General features: G+C 47.6%; 2 protein-coding genes across 5 annotated transcripts in view; one reads left to right on the top strand and one right to left on the bottom strand.

Annotated features, from left to right (window-relative positions):
- The window catches only part of RGP1 (RGP1 partner of RAB6A GEF complex), a 100940-nt gene extending 83777 nt beyond the window's left edge, over positions 1 to 17163 (bottom strand). Inside the window, exon 1 of one of the 4 annotated variants that reach the window (XM_088464579.1) lies at positions 17062 to 17163. The gene's annotated coding sequence lies outside the window, so the exon portion shown is untranslated. Of the gene's footprint in view, positions 1 to 14406; positions 14418 to 14529; positions 14543 to 16785; positions 16808 to 17061 lie in introns of those variants that run through there. The other 3 variants (XM_088464580.1, XM_088464581.1, XM_088464583.1) reach the window with 3 other exon arrangements.
- A 1410-nt stretch (positions 17164 to 18573) lies between these two features.
- Positions 18574 to 21376, top strand: part of GBA2 (glucosylceramidase beta 2) — a 164556-nt gene continuing 161753 nt past the window's right edge. Inside the window, exon 1 of the mRNA XM_088464578.1 lies at positions 18574 to 18814. The gene's annotated coding sequence lies outside the window, so the exon portion shown is untranslated. The remainder of the gene's footprint in view (positions 18815 to 21376) is intronic.

The raw sequence follows: 21376 nt of genomic DNA, 5'->3' as shown, positions 1-21376 counted from the left end.
CATTGTAGGGACCTGTGGGGAGGTGTGATGCTATGTGAGGTAATCAGATGTACAGCTTAGTGGTATACTGAGGGCTGAGGTGCATTGTATGGACCTGTGGGGAGGTGTGATGCTATGTGGGGTAATCAGATGTACAGCTTAGTGGTATACTGAGGGCTGAGGTACAATGTAGGGACCTGTGGGGAGGTGTGATGCTATGTGGGATAATCAGATGTACAGCTTAGTGGTATACTGAGGGCTGAGGTACACTGTAGGGACCTGTGGGGAGGTGTGGTGCTATGTGGGGTAATCAGATGTACAGCTTAGTGGTATAATGAGGGCTGAGGTGCATTGTAGGGACCTGTGGGGAGGTGTGATGCTATGTGAGGTAATCAGATGTACAGCTTAGTGGTATAGTGAGGGCTGAGGTGCATTGTAGGGACCTGTGGGGAGGTGTGATGCTATGTGGGGTAATGAGATGTACAGCTTAGTGGTATACTGAGGGCTGAGGTACATAGTAGGGACCTTTGGGGAGGTGTGATGCTATGTGGGGTAATGAGATGTACAGCTTAGTGGTATACTGAGGGCTGAGGTACAATGTAGGGACCTGTGGGGAGGTGTGATGCTATGTGGGATAATCAGATGTACAGCTTAGTGGTATACTGAGGGCTGAGGTACAATGTAGGGACCTGTGGGGAGGTGTGATGCTATGTGGGGTAATCAGATGTACAGCTTAGTGGTATACTGAGGGCTGAGGTACAATGTAGGGACCTGTGGGGAGGTGTGATGCTATGTGGGGTAATGAGATGTACAGCTTAGTGGTATACTGAGGGCTGAGGTACAATGTAGGGACCTGTGGGGAGGTGTGATGCTATGTGGGATAATCAGATGTACAGCTTAGTGGTATAGTGAGGGCTGAGGTACACTGTAGGGACCTGTGGGGAGGTGTGGTGCTATGTGAGGTAATCAGATGTACAGCTTAGTGGTATAGTGAGGGCTGAGGTACATTGTAGGGACCTGTGGGGAGGTGTGATGCTATGTGAGGTAATCAGATGTACAGCTTAGTGGTATAGTGAGGGCTTAGGTGCATTGTAGGGACCTGTGGGGAGGTGTGATGCTATGTGGGGTAATCAGATGTACAGCTTAGTGGCATACTGAGGGCTGAGTTGCATTGTAGGGACCTGTGGGGAGGTGTGATGCTATGTGGGGTAATCAGATGTACAGCTTAGTGGTATACTGAGGGCTGAGGTGCATTGTAGGGACCTGTGGGGAGGTGTGATGCTATGTGGGGTAATCAGATGTACAGCTTAGTGGTATACTGAGGGCTGAGGTACACTGTAGGGACCTGTGGGGAGGTGTGGTGCTATGTGGGGTAATCAGATGTACAGCTTAGTGGTATAATGAGGGCTGAGGTGCATTGTAGGGACCTGTGGGGAGGTGTGATGCTATGTGAGGTAATCAGATGTACAGCTTAGTGGTATAGTGAGGGCTGAGGTGCATTGTAGGGACCTGTGGGGAGGTGTGATGCTATGTGGGGTAATGAGATGTACAGCTTAGTGGTATACTGAGGGCTGAGGTACATAGTAGGGACCTTTGGGGAGGTGTGATGCTATGTGGGGTAATCAGATGTACAGCTTAGTGGCATAGTGAGGGCTGAGGTACATTGTAGGGACCTGTGGGGAGGTGTGATGCTATGTGAGGTAATCAGATGTACAGCTTAGTGGTATACTGAGGGCTGAGGTGCATTGTATGGACCTGTGGGGAGGTGTGATGCTATGTGGGGTAATCAGATGTACAGCTTAGTGGTATACTGAGGGCTGAGGTACAATGTAGGGACCTGTGGGGAGGTGTGATGCTATGTGGGATAATCAGATGTACAGCTTAGTGGTATACTGAGGGCTGAGGTACACTGTAGGGACCTGTGGGGAGGTGTGGTGCTATGTGAGGTAATCAGATGTACAGCTTAGTGGCATAGTGAGGGCTGAGGTACACTGTAGGGACCTGTGGGGAGGTGTGATGCTATGTGAGGTAATCAGATGTACAGCTTAGTGGTATACTGAGGGCTGAGGTACAATGTAGGGACCTGTGGGGAGGTGTGATGCTATGTGGGATAATCAGATGTACAGCTTAGTGGTATACTGAGGGCTGAGGTACACTGTAGGGACCTGTGGGGAGGTGTGGTGCTATGTGAGGTAATCAGATGTACAGCTTAGTGGCATAGTGAGGGCTGAGGTACACTGTAGGGACCTGTGGGGAGGTGTGATGCTAGGTGAGGTAATCAGATGTACAGCTTAGTGGTATAGTGAGGGCTGAGGTACATTGTAGGGACCTGTGGGGAGGTGTGATGCTATGTGGGGTAATCAGATGTACAGCTTAGTGGCATACTGAGGGCTGAGTTGCATTGTAGGGACCTGTGGGGAGGTGTGATGCTATGTGGGGTAATCAGACGTACAGCTTAGTGGCATAGTGAGGGCTGAGGTGCATTGTAGGGACCTGTGGGGAGGTGTGATGCTATGTGGGGTAATCAGATGTACAGCTTAGTGGTATACTGAGGGCTGAGGTGCATTGTAGGGACCTGTGGGGAGGTGTGATGCTATGTGGGGTAATCAGATGTACAGCTTAGTGGTATACTGAGGGCTGAGGTGCATTGTAGGGACCTGTGGGGAGGTGTGATGCTATGTGGGGTAATCAGATGTACAGCTTAGTGGTATACTGAAGTCTGAGGTACATTGTAGGGACCTGTGGGGAGGTGTGATGCTATGTGGGGTAATCAGATGTACAGCTTAGTAGTATACTGAGGGCTGAGGTACATTGTAGGAACCTGTGGGGAGGTGTGATGCTATGTGGGGTAATGAGATGTACAGCTTAGTGGTATACTGAGGGCTGAGGTACAATGTAGGGACCTGTGGGGAGGTGTGATGCTATGTGGGATAATCAGATGTACAGCTTAGTGGTATACTGAGGGCTGAGGTACAATGTAGGGACCTGTGGGGAGGTGTGATGCTATGTGGGGTAATGAGATGTACAGCTTAGTGGTATACTGAGGGCTGAGGTACAATGTAGGGACCTGTGGGGAGGTGTGATGCTATGTGGGATAATCAGATGTACAGCTTAGTGGTATACTGAGGGCTGAGGTACACTGTAGGGACCTGTGGGGAGGTGTGGTGCTATGTGAGGTAATCAGATGTACAGCTTAGTGGTATACTGAGGGCTGAGGTACACTGTAGGGACCTGTGGGGAGGTGTGATGCTATGTGAGGTAATCAGATGTACAGCTTAGTGGCATACTGAGGGCTGAGTTGCATTGTAGGGACATGTGGGGAGGTGTGATGCTATGTGGGGTAATCAGATGTACAGCTTAGTGGTATACTGAGGGCTGAGGTGCATTGTAGGGACCTGTGGGGAGGTGTGATGCTATGTGGGGTAATCAGATGTAAAGCTTAGTGGTATAGTGAGGGTTGAGGTGCATTGTAGGGACCTGTGGGGAGGTGTGATGCTATGTGGGGTAATCAGGTGTAAAGCTTAGTGGTATAGTGAGGGTTGAGGTGCATTGTAGGGACCTGTGGGGAGGTGTGATGCTATGTGGGGTAATCAGATGTACAGCTTAGTGGTATACTGAGGGCTGAGGTACATTTTAGGGACCTGTGGGGAGGTGTGATGCTATGTGGGGTAATGAGATGTACAGCTTGGTGGTATACTGAGGTCTGAGGTGCATTGTAGGGACCTGTGGTGAGGTGTGATGCTATGTGGGGTAATCAGATGTACAGCTTAGTGGTATAGTGAGGGCTGAGGTACATTGTAGGGACCAGTGGGGAGGTGTGATGCTATGTGGGGTAATCAGATGTACAGCTTAGTGGTATACTGACGGCTGAGGTACATAGTAGGGACCTTTGGGGAGGTGTGATGCTATGTGGGGTAATCAGATGTACAGCTTAGTGGCATAGTGAGGGCTGAGGTACATTGTAGGGACCTGTGGGGAGGTGTGATGCTATGTGGGGTAATCAGATGTACAGCTTAGTGGTATACTGAGGGCTGAGGTGCATTGTAGGGACCTGTGGGGAGGTGTGATGCTATGTGAGGTAATCAGATGTACAGCTTAGTGGTATACTGAGGGCTGAGGTGCATTGTATGGACCTGTGGGGAGGTGTGATGCTATGTGGGGTAATCAGATGTACAGCTTAGTGGTATACTGAGGGCTGAGGTACAATGTAGGGACCTGTGGGGAGGTGTGATGCTATGTGGGATAATCAGATGTACAGCTTAGTGGTATACTGAGGGCTGAGGTACACTGTAGGGACCTGTGGGGAGGTGTGGTGCTATGTGGGGTAATCAGATGTACAGCTTAGTGGTATAATGAGGGCTGAGGTGCATTGTAGGGACCTGTGGGGAGGTGTGATGCTATGTGAGGTAATCAGATGTACAGCTTAGTGGTATAGTGAGGGCTGAGGTGCATTGTAGGGACCTGTGGGGAGGTGTGATGCTATGTGGGGTAATGAGATGTACAGCTTAGTGGTATACTGAGGGCTGAGGTACATAGTAGGGACCTTTGGGGAGGTGTGATGCTATGTGGGGTAATCAGATGTACAGCTTAGTGGCATAGTGAGGGCTGAGGTGCATTGTACGGACCTGTGGGGAGGTGTGATGCTATGTGAGGTAATCAGATGTACAGCTTAGTGGTATACTGAGGGCTGAGGTGCATTGTAGGGACCTGTGGGGAGGTGTGATGCTATGTGGGGTAATCAGATGTACAGCTTAGTGGTATACTGAGGGCTGAGGTACAATGTAGGGACCTGTGGGGAGGTGTGATGCTATGTGGGGTAATGAGATGTACAGCTTAGTGGTATACTGAGGGCTGAGGTACAATGTAGGGACCTGTGGGGAGGTGTGATGCTATGTGGGATAATCAGATGTACAGCTTAGTGGTATACTGAGGGCTGAGGTACACTGTAGGGACCTGTGGGGAGGTGTGGTGCTATGTGAGGTAATCAGATGTACAGCTTAGTGGTATAGTGAGGGCTGAGGTGCATTGTAGGGACCTGTGGGGAGGTGTGATGCTATGTGAGGTAATCAGATGTACAGCTTAGTGGTATAGTGAGGGCTGAGGTGCATTGTAGGGACCTGTGGGGAGGTGTGATGCTATGTGGGGTAATCAGATGTACAGCTTAGTGGCATACTGAGGGCTGAGTTGCATTGTAGGGACCTGTGGGGAGGTGTGATGCTATGTGAGGTAATCAGATGTACAGCTTAGTGGTATAGTGAGGGCTGAGGTACATTGTAGGGACCTGTGTGGAGGTGTGATGCTATGTGGGGTAATCAGATGTACAGCTTAGTGGTATACTGAGGGCTGAGGTACATTTTAGGGACCTGTGGGGAGGTGTGATGCTATGTGGGGTAATGAGATGTACAGCTTGGTGGTATACTGAGGTCTGAGGTGCATTGTAGGGACCTGTGGTGAGGTGTGATGCTATGTGGGGTAATCAGATGTACAGCTTAGTGGTATAGTGAGGGCTGAGGTACATTGTAGGGACCTGTGGGGAGGTGTGATGCTATGTGGGGTAATCAGATGTACAGCTTAGTGGTATACTGAGGGCTGAGGTACATAGTAGGGACCTTTGGGGAGGTGTGATGCTATGTGGGGTAATCAGATGTACAGCTTAGTGGCATAGTGAGGGCTGAGGTACATTGTAGGGACCTGTGGGGAGGTGTGATGCTATGTGGGGTAATCAGATGTACAGCTTAGTGGTATACTGAGGGCTGAGGTGCATTGTAGGGACCTGTGGGGAGGTGTGATGCTATGTGAGGTAATCAGATGTACAGCTTAGTGGTATACTGAGGGCTGAGGTGCATTGTAGGGACCTGTGGGGAGGTGTGATGCTATGTGAGGTAATCAGATGTACAGCTTAGTGGTATAGTGAGGGCTGAGGTACATTGTAGGGACCTGTGGGGAGGTGTGATGCTATGTGGGGTAATCAGATGTACAGCTTAGTGGTATACTGAGGGCTGAGGTACAATGTAGGGACCTGTGGGGAGGTGTGATGCTATGTGGGATAATCAGATGTACAGCTTAGTGGTATACTGAGGGCTGAGGTACACTGTAGGGACCTGTGGGGAGGTGTGGTGCTATGTGGGGTAATCAGATGTACAGCTTAGTGGTATAGTGAGGGCTGAGGTGCATTGTAGGGACCTGTGGGGAGGTGTGATGCTATGTGAGGTAATCAGATGTACAGCTTAGTGGTATAGTGAGGGCTGAGGTGCATTGTAGGGACCTGTGGGGAGGTGTGATGCTATGTGAGGTAATCAGATGTACAGCTTAGTGGTATAGTGAGGGCTGAGGTGCATTGTAGGGACCTGTGGGGAGGTGTGATGCTATGTGGGGTAATCAGATGTACAGCTTTGTGGTATACTGAGGGCTGAGGTGCATTGTAGGGACCTGTGGGGAGGTGTGATGCTATGTGGGGTAATCAGATGTACAGCTTAGTGGTATAGTGAGGGCTGAGGTGCATTGTAGGAACCTGTGGGGAGGTGTGATGCTATGTGGGGTAATCAGATGTACAGCTTAGTGGTATACTGAGGGCTGAGGTGCATTGTAGGGACCTGTGGGGAGGTGTGATGCTATGTGAGGTAATCAGATGTACAGCTTAGTGGTATACTGAGGGCTGAGGTGCATTGTAGGGACCTGTGGGGAGGTGTGATGCTATGTGAGGTAATCAGATGTACAGCTTAGTGGTATACTGAGGGCTGAGGTGCATTGTAGGGACCTGTGGGGAGGTGTGATGCTATGTGGGGTAATCAGATCTACAGCTTAGTGGTATACTGAGGGCTGAGGTACAATGTAGGGACCTGTGGGGAGGTGTGATGCTATGTGGGATAATCAGATGTACAGCTTAGTGGTATACTGAGCGCTGAGGTACACTGTAGGGACCTGTGGGGAGGTGTGGTGCTATGTGGGATAATCAGATGTACAGCTTAGTGGTATACTGAGGGCTGAGGTACACTGTAGGGACCTGTGGGGAGGTGTGGTGCTATGTGAGGTAATCAGATGTACAGCTTAGTGGTATAGTGAGGGCTGAGGTACACTGTAGGGACCTGTGGGGAGGTGTGATGCTATGTGGGGTAATCAGATGTACAGCTTAGTGGTATACTGAGGGCTGAGGTGCATTGTAGGGACCTGTGGGGAGGTGTGATGCTATGTGGGGTAATGAGATGTACAGCTTAGTGGTATAATGAGGGCTGAGGTGCATTGTAGGGACCTGTGGGGAGGTGTGATGCTATGTGAGGTAATCAGATGTACAGCTTAGTGGTATAGTGAGGGCTGAGGTGCATTGTAGGGACCTGTGGGGAGGTGTGATGCTATGTGAGGTAATCAGATGTACAGCTTAGTGGTATACTGAGGGCTGAGGTGCATTGTAGGGACCTGTGGGGAGGTGTGATGCTATGTGAGGTAATCAGATGTACAGCTTAGTGGTATAGTGAGGGCTGAGGTACACTGTAGGGACCTGTGGGGAGGTGTGATGCTATGTGGGATAATCAGATGTACAGCTTAGTGGTATACTGAGGGCTGAGGTACACTGTAGGGACCTGTGGGGAGGTGTGATGCTATGTGAGGTAATCAGATGTACAGCTTAGTGGCATAGTGAGGGCTGAGGTGCATTGTAGGGACCTGTGGGGAGGTGTGGTGCTATGTGAGGTAATGAGATGTACAGCTTAGTGGTATAGTGAGGGCTGAGGTGCATTGTAGGGACCTGTGGGGAGGTGTGGTGCTATGTGAGGTAATGAGATGTACAGCTTAGTGGTATAGTGAGGGCTGAGGTACATTGTAGGGACCTGTGGGGAGGTGTGGTGCTATGTGAGGTAATCAGATGTACAGCTTAGTGGCATAGTGAGGGCTGAGGTGCATTGTAGGGACCTGTGGGGAGGTGTGATGCTATGTGAGGTAATCAGATGTACAGCTTAGTGGTATAGTGAGGGCTGAGGTACATTGTAGGGACCTGTGGGGAGGTGTGATGCTATGTGGGGTAATCAGATGTACAGCTTAGTGGTATAGTGAGGGCTGAGGTGCATTGTAGGGACCTGTGGGGAGGTGTGATGCTATGTGGGGTAATCAGATGTACAGCTTAGTGGTATACTGAGGGCTGAGGTACACTGTAGGGACCTGTGGGGAGGTGTGATGCTATGTGGGGTAATCAGATGTACAGCTTAGTGGTATACTGAGGGCTGAGGTGCATTGTAGGGACCTGTGGGGAGGTGTGATGCTATGTGAGGTAATCAGATGTACAGCTTAGTGGTATACTGAGGGCTGAGGTGGATTGTATGGACCTGTGGGGAGGTGTGATGCTATGTGGGGTAATCAGATGTACAGCTTAGTGGTATAGTGAGGGCTGAGGTACACTGCAGGGACCTGTGGGGAGGTGTGATGCTATGTGGGGTAATCAGATGTACAGCTTAGTGGTATACTGAGGTCTGAGGTACATTGTAGGGACCTGTGGTGAGGTGTGATGCTATGTGGGGTAATCAGATGTACAGCTTAGTGGTATACTGAGGGCTGAGGTGCATTGTAGGGACTTGTGGGGAGGTGTGATGCTATGTGAGGTAATCAGATGTACAGCTTAGTGGTATACTGAGGGCTGAGGTACATTGTAGGGACCTGTGGGGAGGTGTGATGCTATGTGAGGTAATCAGATGTACAGCTTAGTGGTATACTGAGGGCTGAGGTGCATTGTAGGGACCTGTGGGGAGGTGTGATGCTATGTGGGGTAATGAGATGTACAGCTTAGTGGTATAGTGAGGGCTGAGGTACATTGTAGGGACCTGTGGGGAGGTGTGATGCTATGTGAGGTAATCAGATGTACAGCTTAGTGGTATACTGAGGGCTGAGGTACATTGTAGGGACCTGTGGGGAGGTGTGATGCTATGTGGGGTAATCAGATGTACAGCTTAGTGGTATACTGAGGGCTGAGGTACATTGTAGGGACCTGTGGGGAGGTGTGATGCTATGTGAGGTAATCAGATGTACAGCTTAGTGGTATAGTGAGGGCTGAGGTGCATTGTAGGGACCTGTGGGGAGGTGTGATGCTATGTGGGGTAATGAGATGTACAGCTTAGTGGTATACTGAGGGCTGAGGTACATAGTAGGGACCTTTGGGGAGGTGTGATGCTATGTGGGGTAATCAGATGTACAGCTTAGTGGCATAGTGAGGGCTGAGGTACATTGTAGGGACCTGTGGGGAGGTGTGATGCTATGTGAGGTAATCAGATGTACAGCTTAGTGGTATACTGAGGGCTGAGGTGCATTGTATGGACCTGTGGGGAGGTGTGATGCTATGTGGGGTAATCAGATGTACAGCTTAGTGGTATACTGAGGGCTGAGGTACAATGTAGGGACCTGTGGGGAGGTGTGATGCTATGTGGGGTAATGAGATGTACAGCTTAGTGGTATACTGAGGGCTGAGGTACAATGTAGGGACCTGTGGGGAGGTGTGATGCTATGTGGGATAATCAGATGTACAGCTTAGTGGTATACTGAGGGCTGAGGTACACTGTAGGGACCTGTGGGGAGGTGTGGTGCTATGTGAGGTAATCAGATGTACAGCTTAGTGGCATAGTGAGGGCTGAGGTACACTGTAGGGACCTGTGGGGAGGTGTGATGCTATGTGAGGTAATCAGATGTACAGCTTAGTGGTATACTGAGGGCTGAGGTGCATTGTAGGGACCTGTGGGGAGGTGTGATGCTATGTGGGGTAATCAGATGTACAGCTTAGTGGTATACTGAGGGCTGAGGTACATTGTAGGGACCTGTGGGGAGGTGTGATGCTATGTGAGGTAATCAGATGTACAGCTTAGTGGTATAGTGAGGGCTGAGGTACATTGTAGGGACCTGTGGGGAGGTGTGATGCTATGTGGGGTAATCAGATGTACAGCTTAGTGGCATACTGAGGGCTGAGTTGCATTGTAGGGACCTGTGGGGAGGTGTGATGCTATGTGGGGTAATCAGACGTACAGCTTAGTGGCATAGTGAGGGCTGAGGTGCATTGTAGGGACCTGTGGGGAGGTGTGATGCTATGTGGGGTAATCAGATGTACAGCTTAGTGGTATACTGAGGGCTGAGGTGCATTGTAGGGACCTGTGGGGAGGTGTGATGCTATGTGGGGTAATCAGATGTACAGCTTAGTGGTATACTGAGGTCTGAGGTACATTGTAGGGACCTGTGGGGAGGTGTGATGCTATGTGGGGTAATGAGATGTACAGCTTAGTGGTATACTGAGGGCTGAGGTACATTGTAGGGACCTGTGGGGAGGTGTGATGCTATGTGGGGTAATCAGATGTACAGCTTAATGGTATAGTGAGGGCTGAGGTGCATTGTAGGGACCTGTGGGGAGGTGTGATGCTATGTGGGGTAATCAGATGTACAGCTTAGTGGTATACTGAGGGCTGAGGTACATTGTAGGGACCTGTGGGGAGGTGTGATGCTATGTGAGGTAATCAGATGTACAGCTTAGTGGTATAGTGAGGGCTGAGGTACACTGTAGGGACCTGTGGGGAGGTGTGGTGCTATGTGGGGTAATCAGATGTACAGCTTAGTGGTATACTGAGGGCTGAGGTACACTGTAGGGACCTGTGGGGAGGTGTGGTGCTATGTGGGGTAATCAGATGTACAGCTTAGTGGTATACTGAGGGCTGAGGTACATAGTAGAGACCTGTGGGGAGGTGTGATGCTATGTGGGGTAATCAGATGTACAGCTTAGTGGTATACTGAGGGCTGAGGTACATTGTAGGGACCTGTGGGGAGGTGTGGTGCTATGTGGGGTAATCAGATGTACAGCTTAGTGGTATAGTGAGGGCTGAGGTACAATGTAGGGACCTGTGGGGAGGTGTGATGCTATGTGGGGTAAGCAGATGTACAGCTTAGTGGTATAGTGAGGGCTGAGGTACACTGTAGGGACCTGTGGGGAGGTGTGATGCTATGTGAGGTAATGAGATGTACAGCTTAGTGGTATAGTGAGGGCTGAGGTACATTGTAGGGACCTGTGGGGAGGTGTGATGCTATGTGGGGTAATCAGATGTACAGCTTAGTGGTATACTGAGGGCTGAGGTACATAGTAGGGACCTGTGGGGAGGTGTGATGCTATGTGGGGTAATCAGATGTACAGCTTAGTGGTATACTGAGGGCTGAGGTGCATTGTAGGGACCTGTGGGGAGGTGTGATGCTATGTGGGGTAATCAGATGTACAGCTTAGTGGTATACTGAGGGCTGAGGTACAATGTAGGGACCTGTGGGGAGGTGTGATGCTATGTGGGATAATCAGATGTACAGCTTAGTGGTATAGTGAGGGCTGAGGTACACTGTAGGGACCTGTGGGGAGGTGTGATGCTATGTGAGGTAATCAGATGTACAGCTTAGTGGTATACTGAGGGCTGAGCTACACTGTAGGGACCTGTGGGGAGGTGTGATGCTATGTGAGGTAATGAGATGTACAGCTTAGTGGTATACTGAGGGCTGAGGTGCATTGTAGCGACCTGTGGGGAGGTGTGATGCTATGTGGGGTAATCAGATGTACAGCTTAGTGGTATAGTGAGGGCTGAGGTACACTGTAGGGACCTGTGGGGAGGTGTGATGCTATGTGGGGTAATCAGATGTACAGCTTAGTGGTATAGTGAGGGCTGAGGTACACTGTAGGGACCTGTGGGGAGGTGTGATGCTATGTGGGGTAATCAGATGTACAGCTTAGTGGTATAGTGAGGGCTGAGGTACATTGTAGGGACCTGTGGGGAGGTGTGATGCTATGTGGGGTAATGAGATGTACAGCTTAGTGGTATACTGAGGGCTGAGGTACATTGTAGGGACCTGTGGGGAGGTGTGATGCTATGTGGGGTAATCAGATGTACAGCTTAGTGGTATACTGAGGGCTGAGGTACATTGTAGGGACCTGTGGGGAGGTGTGATGCTATGTGGGGTAATCAGATGTACAGCTTAGTGGTATACTGAGGGCTGAGGTGCATTGTAGGGACCTGTGGGGAGGTGTGATGCTATGTGGGGTAATCAGATGTACAGCTTAGTGGTATACTGAGGGCTGAGGTACACTGTAGGGACCTGTGGGGAGGTGTGGTGCTATGTGAGGTAATCAGATGTACAGCTTAGTGGTATAATGAGGGCTGAGGTGCATTGTAGGGACCTGTGGGGAGGTGTGATGCTATGTGGGGTAATCAGACGTACAGCTTAGTGGTATACTGAGGGCTGAGGTACATTGTAGGGACCTGTGGGGAGGTGTGGTGCTATGTGAGGTAATCAGATGTACAGCTTAGTGGTATACTGAGGGCTGAGGTACATTGTAGGGACCTGTGGGGAGGTGTGATGCTATGTGGGGTAATCAGATGTACAGCTTAGTGGTATAGTGAGGGCTGAGGTACACTGTAGGGACCTGTGGGGAGGTGTGATGCTATGTGGGGTAATCAGATGTACAGCTTAGTGGTATACTGAGGGCTGAGGTACATTGTAGGGACCTGTGGGGAGGTGTGATGCTATGTGGGGTAATCAGATGTACAGCTTAGTGGTATACTGAGGGCTGAGGTACATTGTAGGGACCTGTGGGGAGGTGTGATGCTATGTGGGGTAATCAGATGTACAGCTTAGTGGTATACTGAGGGCTGAGGTACATTGTAGGGACCTGTGGGGAGGTGTGATGCTATGTGGGGTAATCAGATGTACAGCTTAGTGGTATACTGAGGGCTGAGGTGCATTGTAGGGACCTGTGGGGAGGTGTGATGCTATGTGAGGTAATCAGATGTACAGCTTAGTGGTATACTGAGGGCTGAGGTGCATTGTAGGGACCTGTGGGGAGGTGTGATGCTATGTGAGGTAATCAGATGTACAGCTTAGTGGTATAATGAGGGCTGAGGTACATTGTAGGGACCTGTGGGGAGGTGTGATGCTATGTGAGGTAATCAGATGTACAGCTTAGTGGTATACTGAGGGCTGAGGTACACTGTAGGGACCTGTGGGGAGGTGTGATGCTATGTGAGGTAATCAGATGTACAGCTTAGTGGTATACTGAGGGCTGAGGTACAATGTAGGGACCTGTGGGGAGGTGTGATGCTATGTGGGGTAATCAGACGTACAGCTTAGTGGTATACTGAGGGCTGAGGTGCATTGTAGGGACCTGTGGGGAGGTGTGATGCTATGTGGGGTAATCAGATGTACAGCTTAGTGGTATAGTGAGGGCTGAGGTACATTGTAGGGACCTGTGGGGAGGTGTGATGCTATGTGGGGTAATCAGATGTACAGCTTAGTGGTATACTGAGGGCTGAGGTGCATTGTAGGGACCTGTGGGGAGGTGTGATGCTATGTGGGGTAATGAGATGTACAGCTTAGTGGTATAATGAGGGCTGAGGTGCATTGTAGGGACCTGTGGGGAGGTGTGATGCTATGTGGGATAATCAGATGTACAGCTTAGTGGTATACTGAGGGCTGAGGTGCATTGTAGGGACCTGTGGGGAGGTGTGATGCTATGTGGGGTAATCAGATGTACAGCTTAGTGGTATACTGAGGGCTGAGGTGCATTGTAGGGACCTGTGGGGAGGTGTGATGCTATGTGAGGTAATCAGATGTACAGCTTAGTGGTATACTGAGGGCTGAGGTGCATTGTAGGGACCTGTGGGGAGGTGTGATGCTATGTGAGGTAATCAGATGTACAGCTTAGTGGTATACTGAGGGCTGAGGTACATTGTAGGGACCTGTGGGGAGGTGTGATGCTATGTGGGGTAATCAGATGTACAGCTTAGTGGTATACTGAGGGCTGAGGTACACTGTAGGGACCTGTGGGGAGGTGTGATGCTATGTGAGGTAATCAGACGTACAGCTTAGTGGTATAGTGAGGGCTGAGGTACATTGTAGGGACCTGTGGGGAGGTGTGATGCTATGTGAGGTAACGTAGCCCAGCCCACCCCTGTATTGGACAACACGGCCCAGCCCACCCCCGTATTGTACAACACAGCCCCCTTGGACGAAGCACAGCCCTGACAGCCCGGGACTCAGCAAGCAAATGGCGCCGATCACCGCAGGGTGGGACTTATATACAATCCAAAACCCGTGAGACTCCAACAGCGGGATGATGACTTTTTGCTTCGTTAAAAGATCCGAGTTAGGGGTAAAACCCGAGCTGGAGTCAGATTCCGGCCCGCATCATGAAGTTCGGGTGGGTTCGGTGAACCGGACTCGCTCGTCTCTAGATAATATATGACCTCAGTATGATGGGATATAGATATATATGATAAATTACCTCAGTATAAGGATGGTATATAGATATACAGGATATATGACTTCAGTATAAGGATGGAATATAGATATATAGGATATATTACCTCAGTATAAGGAGGGGCTATAGATATATAGGATATATTAACTCAGTATGAGGATGGGATATAGATATATAACCTCAGTATAAGGATGGGCTATAGAGATCTAGAATATATTACCTCAGTATAAGGATGGGCTATAGAGATATATAATATATTACCTCAGTATAAGGGTGGGCTATATAAATATAGAATATATTACCTCAGTATAAGGATGGGATATAGATATACAGGATATATTACCTCAGTATAAGGATGGGATATAGAGATATAGGATATATTACCTCAGTACAAGGATGGGATATAGCGCCTATAGCTATGATAGATTACCTCAGTATAAGGATGGGATATAGATATAGGATATTTTACCTCAGTATAAGGATGGGATATAGAGATATAGGATATTTTACCTCAGTATAAGGATGGGATATAGAGATATAGGATATATTACCTCAGTAGAAGGATGGGATATAGAGACATAGGATATATTTCCTCAGTATAAGGATGGGATATGGATATAGGATATATTTCCTCAGTATAAGGATGGGATATAGAGATATAGGATAGATTACCTCAGTATAAGGATGGGATATAGAGATATAGGATAGATTACCTCAGTATAAGGATGGGATATAGAGATATAGGATAGATTACCTCAGTATAAGGATGGGATATAGAGATATAGGATAGATTACCTCAGTATAAGGATGGGATATAGAGATATAGGATAGATTACCTCAGTATAAGGATGGGATATAGGCTATATTACCTCAGTATAAGGATGGGCTATACCGCCTATAGATATGATATATTACCTCAGTGTAAGGTTGGGATATAGCGCCTATAGCTATGATAGATTGCCTCAGAATAAGGATGGGATATAGGATATATTACCTCAGTATAAGGATGGGATATAGATATGTAGGATATATTACCTCAGTATAAGGATGGGATATAGAGTTATAGGATAGATTACCTCAGTATAAGGATGGGATATAGAGATATAGGATAGATTACCTCAGTATAAGGATGGGATATAGAGATATAGGATAGATTACCTCAGTATAAGGATGGGATATAGGATATATTACCTCAGTAGAAGGATGGGATATAGAGATAAAGGATATATTACCTCAGTATAAGGATGGGATATAGCGCCTATATATATATGATATATTACCTCAGTATAAGGATGGGATATAGCACCTATAGATATGATATATTACCTCAGTATAAGGATGGGATATAGCACCTATATATATATGATATATTACCTCAGTATAAGGATGGGATATAGCGCCTATAGATATGATATATTACCTCAGTATAAGGATGGGCTATAGCGCCTATAGATATGATATATTACCTCAGTATAAGGATGGGATATAGCGCCTATATATATGATATATTACCTCAGTATAAGGATGGGATATAGCACATATAGATATGATATATTACCTCAGTATAAGGATGGGATATAGAAATAAAGATATATTACCTCAGTATAAGGATGGGCTATAGCGCCTATAGATATGATATATTACCTCAGTATAAGGATGGGATATAGCGCGTATAGCTATGATATATTACCTCAGTATAAGGATGGGATATAGCGCCTATAGCTATATATTACCTCAGTATAAGGATGGGATATAGAGATATAGGATAGATTACCTCAGTATAAGGATGGGATATAGGATATATTACCTCAGTAGAAGGATGGGATATAGCACCTACATATATGATATATTACCTCAGTATAAGGATGGGATATAGCACCTATAGATATGATATATTACCTCAGTATAAGGATGGGATATAGAAATAAAGGATATATTACCTCAGTATAAGGATGGGCTATAGCGCCTATAGATATGATATATTACCTCATTATAAGGATGGGATATAGCACCTATAGATATGATATATTACCTCAGTATAAGGATGGGCTATAGCGCCTATAGATATGATATATTACCTCAGTATAAGGATGGGATATAGCGCGTATAGCTATGATATATTACCTCAGTATAAGGATGGGCTATAGCGCCTATAGCTATATATTACCTCAGTATAAGGATGGGATATAGAGATATAGGATAGATTACCTCAGTATAAGGATGGGATATAGGATATATTACCTCAGTAGAAGGATGGGATATAGCACCTACATATATGATATATTACCTCAGTATAAGGATGGGATATAGCACCTATAGATATGATATATTACCTCAGTATAAGGATGGGATATAGAAATAAAGGATATATTACCTCAGTATAAGGATGGGCTATAGCGCCTATAGATATGATATATTACCTCATTATAAGGATGGGCTATAGCGCCTATAGATATGATATATTACCTCATTATAAGGATGGGATATAGTGCCTATAGATATGATATATTACCTCAGTATAAGGATGGGCTATAGCGCCTATAGCTATGATATATTACCTCAGTATAAGGATGGGATATAGCGCCTATAGCTATGATATATTACCTCAGTATAAGTATGGGATATAGCACCTATAGCTATGATATATTACCTCAGTATAAGGATGGGATATAGCGCCTATAGCTATGATATATTACCTCAGTATAAGGATGGGATATAGCGCCTATAGCTATGATATATTACCTCAGTATAAGGATGGGATATAGCGCCTATAGCTATGATATATTACCTCAGTATAAGGATGGGATATAGCGCCTATAGCTATGATATATTACCTCAGTACAAGGCCCTTAGGTTCCCCCGGAAGTGTAGTACAGCGCATGACCACGCCCACAGATATTTGCAATACACACATTGGCGCTGGCTGGCCACACCCACATCTTGCCTGCTGCTCCATAAACTGCGCCCATTGCCACGTGACCCTCTTCCCCGATTAGTCAGGAGACGTTTGCTGTATCCAGCACTGCGCATGCGCTTGGCTGTACGCGCAACCCTCCTAGTGTATGTGGGTTACACTCTGTTACTGACTGTCTGTGATGTCTCTAACACTGGGGGGCAGAGTGTGCAGGACGGCCATGTCTATGGAGACCGATTTCCCTTCTGTCACACGGTATCAGCGCAATGCACATGACTTCCTGTATGGAGACAGTGGTTCCTCTGTGGTGTTGGAGCTCTTCTTTCCAGCAGGGATCAGTGTGTGTGTTGTGTTCTGCAGCAGCCGGTGATTGGGAGACAGGAAGAGACAGACTGGAGGTAGAGAGAAGACAACACAGGTGGAGAGAGCGAGAGAGACGGACAGGCAGGAGACTGGAGGGAGGGAGAGAGGAAAAGAGACAGACTGGAGGTATAGAGAGGACAACCCAGAGAGAGAGAGAGAGACAGGAGTCTGGAGGGAGGGAGAGAGGAAAAGAGACTGACTGGAGGTAGAGAGAGGACAACCCAAGGAGAGAGAGAGACAGACAGGAGACTGGAGGGAGGGAGAGAGAGAGAGGTAAGAGGGAGAGGGGGGTAAAGAGAGACAGACTGGAGGTAGAGAGAGGACAACCCAGAGACAGGAGACTGGAGGGAGGGAGAGAGGGGAACAGAGACAGACAGTAGTAAGAGGGAGAGACAGACCGTAGTAAGAGGGAGAGATAAAGAGACAGACCGTAGTAAGAGGGAGAGATAAAGAGACAGACCGTAGTAAGAGGGAGAGAAAGAGACAGACCGTAGTGATGAGGCAGAGAGAGACAGACAGGCTGGGGTAACAGTGGGGACAGATGGAGACATACAGGAGAGACCAGTATTAATAGCACCAGCGTAAGGACAATAGTATAAGTGACAGGAGACATGATAAGGAATGGATAAATGATGTCACGTAACAAGATAATAATTATATAAAGGACAACACAGAACTGAGGCCATATTCATAGGCATCATACTAGGTACTGAGAGAGAGAGACGAGGGCAGAGGCATCGCCGAGTGATGGATGTCTACTGAGACCTCCATGTCAGAGGGGTACAAGGCATCTGCTGAGACCTCCGTGTGAGAGGAGTACGAGGCATCTGCTGAGACCTCCGTGTGAGAGGAGTACGAGGCATCTGCTGAGACCTCCGTGTGAGAGGAGTACGAGGCATCTGCTGAGACCTCCGTGTGAGAGGAGTACGAGGCATCTGCTGAGACCTCCGTGTGAGAGGAGTACGAGGCATCTGCTGAGACCTCCGTGTGAGAGGAGTACGAGGCATCTGCTGAGACCTCCGTGTTAGAGGGGTACGAGGCATCTGCTGAGACCTCCGTGTGAGAGGAGTACGAGCCATCTGCTGAGACCTCCGTGTGAGAGGAGTACGAGGCATCTGCTGAGACCTCCGTGTGAGAGGAGTACGAGGCATCTGCTGAGACCTCCGTGTGAGAGGAGTACGAGGCACACCGCATCACCACTTCTACATTGCATGTTCCACTCATTCACATAAAGGACTGTGGCACTCTGAGGACACCTCATGGAAGAGTCTACATGTGCCAAAGACGACATCCATCGTGTGTACCAAAAAGTAAGCAAAAATTTTGTGTTTTCCAATAAGCGATATGAGTGATAACAGAAAAATTGCTGATTACCCTGCAAAATCCATGGGAACAATACAAGTGGCAGCACTGAAAGAGACCGTACAGGTGAGAGCAGTGGGGACAGCACAGGTGAGAGCAGTGGGGACAGCACAGGTGAGAGCAGTGGGGAGAGCACAGGTGAGAGCAGTGGGGAGAGCACAGGTGAGAGCAGTGGGGAGAGCACAGGTGAGAGCAGTGGGGAGAGCACAGGTGAGAGCAGTGGGGACAGCACAGGTGAGAGCAGTGGGGACAGCACAGGTGAGAGCAGTGGGGACAGCACAGGTGAGAGCAGTGGGGACAGTACAGGTGAGAGCTCAGTGTGAGCAGTAGATGTAAGAGGTCGGTGGGAACCGTATAGGTGAGAGGTCCGTGGGAACTATATAGGTGAGAGATCTGCAGAACAGTACAGGCAAAAAGTCATTGGGAACCATATACAGTCAGGTGCATAAATATTGGGACATTGACAGAATTGTCATATTTTGTCCTCTATTCACCACCACAATGGCTTTGAAATGAAACAAACAAGATGTGATTTACCTGCAGACTTTCAGATTTAATTTGAGGGTAATTACATCCAAATCAGGTGAACGGTGTAGGAATTACAACGGTTTCTATATGTGGCCCCCACTTTTTAAGGGGCCAAAAGTAATGGGACAAACTAAACAATCCTAAATCTAACTTTCACTTTTTAATACTTTGTTGCAAATCCTTTGCAGGCAATTACAGCCTGAAGTCTGGAACGCATAGACATCACCAGACGCTGGGTTTCATCCCTGGTGATGCTCTGCCAGGCCTCTACTGCAAATGTCTTCAGTTCCTGCTTGTTCTTGGGGCATTTTCCCTTCAGTTTTGTCTTCATCAAGTGAAATGCATGCTCAATCTGATTCAGGTCAGGGGATTGACTTGGCCATTGCATAACATTCCACTTTTTAGCCTTAAAAAACTCTTTGGTTGCTTTTGCAGTATGCTTCGGGTCATTGTCCATCTGCACTGTGAAGCGCCGTCCAATGAGTTCTGAAGCATTTGACTGAATATGAGCATATAATATTGCCCGAAACACTTCAGAATTCATTCTGCTGCTTTTGTCAGCAGTCACATCATCAATAAATACAAGGGAACCAGTTCCATAGGCAGCCATACATGCCCACGCCATGACACTACTACCACCATGCTTCACTGATGAGGTGGTATGTTTTGGATCATGAGCAGTTCTTTTCCTTCTCCATCACTCTTCTCTTCCCATCACTCTGGTACAAGTTGATCTTTGTCTCATCTGTCCATAGGATGTTGTTCCAGAACTGTAATGGCTTTTTTAGATGTTGTTTGGCAAACTCTAATCTGGTCTTCCTGTTTTTGAGGCTCACCAATGGTTTGCATCTTGTGGTGAACCCTCTATATTCACTCTTGTGAAGTCTTCTCTTGATTGTTGACCTTGACACATATACACCTACCTCCTGGAGAGTGTTCTTGATTTGGCCAACTGTTGTGAAGGGGTTTTTCTTCACCAGGGAAATAATTCTTCTGTCATCCACCATAATTGTTTTCCGTGGTCTTCCGGTTCTTTTGGTGTTGCTGAGCTCTCCGGTGCGTTCTTTCTTTATAAGAATGTTCCAAACAGTTGATTTGGCCACACCTAATGTTCTTGCTATCTCTCTGATGGGTTTGTTTTGATTTTTCAGCCTAATGATGGCTTGCTTCACTGATAGTGACAGCTCTTTGGATCTCATATTGAGAGTCGACAGTAACTGATTCCAAATGCAAATGTCTCACCTAGAATCAACTCCAGACCTTTTACCTGCTTAATTGATAATGAAATAACGAGGGAATAGCCCACACCTGTCCATGAAATAGCTTTTGAGTTGATAGTCCCATTACTTTTGGCCCCTGAAAAAGTGGGAGGCACATATAGAAACCGTTGTAATTCCTACACCGTTCACCCGATTTGGATGTAATTACCCTCAAATTAAACCTGAAAGTCTGCAGGTAAATCACATCTTGTTTGTTTCATTTCAAAGCCATTGTGGTGGTGAATAGAGGCCAAAATATGAAAATTCTGTCAATGTCCCAATATTTATGCACCTGACTGTATGTGAGAGATCTGCAGGAAACGTACAGGTGATAAGTAATTGGGAACCGTATAGGGGAGAGATCTGAGAAGTCGTTGGAAACCATATAGGTGAGAAGTCATTGGGAGTCATAGGTGAGGTCTGTGGAAACCATATAGGTCAGAATTCGTTGGGAACCACAAAGGTGAGAGATCCACAGGAACCGTACAGGTGAAAAGTAATTGGGAACTGTATAGGTGAGAATTTGTTGGAAACTGCATAGGTGGGAGTTCGGGGGGAACGGCATAAACAAGAGGTCGGAGGGAATGGTACATGTAATACAGTAGCTCAGTAGTAATTTTACTAGATAGACAAGAAATTGATGGGAACTCAGCATAGAGCCAAGAAGATGGAGGGAACATTACCAGTTAACGATTGGTGGGTAAAGGACAGACGATAATTTGG

Source organism: Taudactylus pleione, unplaced genomic scaffold (genome assembly GCF_031769625.1).
Source record: "Taudactylus pleione unplaced genomic scaffold, aTauple2 ptg001693l, whole genome shotgun sequence".
Taxonomy (NCBI): Eukaryota; Metazoa; Chordata; class Amphibia; order Anura; family Myobatrachidae; genus Taudactylus; species Taudactylus pleione.
The sequence above is the reverse complement of the archived record's forward strand: the minus strand, read 5'-3'. Positions and strand labels throughout refer to the sequence as shown.